The sequence below is a fragment of the Empidonax traillii genome, unplaced genomic scaffold, assembly GCF_003031625.1.
Source record: "Empidonax traillii isolate 1590-97213 ecotype Southwest subspecies unplaced genomic scaffold, ASM303162v1 scaffold1939:size48149, whole genome shotgun sequence".
Taxonomy (NCBI): Eukaryota; Metazoa; Chordata; class Aves; order Passeriformes; family Tyrannidae; genus Empidonax; species Empidonax traillii.
The window spans coordinates 4,805-6,205 of NW_020957132.1; positions in this window are offsets into that span (position 1 = coordinate 4,805).

Consider the following 1,401-nt stretch of genomic DNA (forward strand, 5'->3'; position numbering starts at 1 on the left):
GCAGGAGCGTGACACCGGCCACGCCACGGAGCAGCCGGATCGATGGCTCCATGTGAGCACAGCCCCAAGGGAAGGGACAGCCAGGAGCTGAGCGGGGCTGGCTCAGGCTGGAAGAGAGGGTAAAACTGCCAGGGATGTGCTGGGGCAGGAGGATGGAGCAGAGGCTGGGGAAGGATCCACGGACACGAGGCGGGGGCGTGGGGTAGAATGTCCGGGCACAGTGGGATGCCCTGGACCCTTCTCTGCAACGACAGCACCGCCACCAATGCACACGAGGATCTGTGACTGACAAACACAGCAGTGCATGGACCCCCCTCCCCAAATCTCAGACCTGGAGACCCCCAAAGCTCAGCCAGCACCTGCCACCAGCTGTCCCCAGGCAGGTGGGCATGCCAGGGAGGGGGGACAGCAGGTCCTGCCCCCCAGGCCCACCAGCGGCAGCAACATGCCACGACCCTGGGTGTCCCTGGGAATCCAGCACAGCCCTTCCCAGCACCCAATCCCCTCCGTTCCCTGCCAGCTGGAGCTCTGGCTCTCAGGCCAAGGGACGGGGAAGGGCTGGCTCTGCACCCCCAGCAGCAGAGAGTGGCAGCTGGACACAGCCAGGGACCCTAAAGGGTCATGAAAGTTTTATGATGGGGGGTGGGAGGCAGCTTTCCCAGCTGAAGGCCAAGCCTGCAGCTCCAGAAGGCCCCAGGGGACACAGGTGGCCTCAAGGAAGCCCCCCAGCACCTGCTTGCTGGGATCAGCCTCCCCGCAGGGCTCTGCCCGTGACAAGCCATCCCCAGCTGCCTCTGCCTCATGCCCCACTTGGTAGCGGGGTCAGGCAGCTGGGGCTGGGAAGAGGAGGGTGATTTAACCCATAACACATTCCCACAGAGGAGAGAGCCAGGAAGATGCTCCCATTGCAACCAAAGCACTGCCAGGACCGGGTGGGAAAATATGTGATGGGAGAAAACGCGTCCCTGTGGCTGCAACCCCCTGGCTGCTGCTGAGGAGGAACCTTGTGGGGTGGGGGGACCCCTAAACCTCGTCCCCATTTCACTTCTTAGTCACAAAAAACCGCGAAAAACCCACAAAACTCGAGACTTTTGCGCCTTCCCCCCCCCCCCAAACCCCCAGGAATGCCCCCGAGAGCACGTGGCTGTGAGAATCCAGACAGCTGAATATTCCACGGAGCTGCTGCTCACACACACACACACACACACACACACACGTTTTTACGCTGCAAACGCTCCGGGGACGAAAACTCGGGAGAAAAAAAGTGCCCACATTCCTCATGTCCCGCCTCCCCCGAGTGCTTCCCAACCGCGGGCAGCCCCCAGAGAGCGAAAAACCCCGCGGGGACAACACGCCAAGGTCATCCCGCAACACGGCCGACCTTGAAGTGTTGTTGCCACA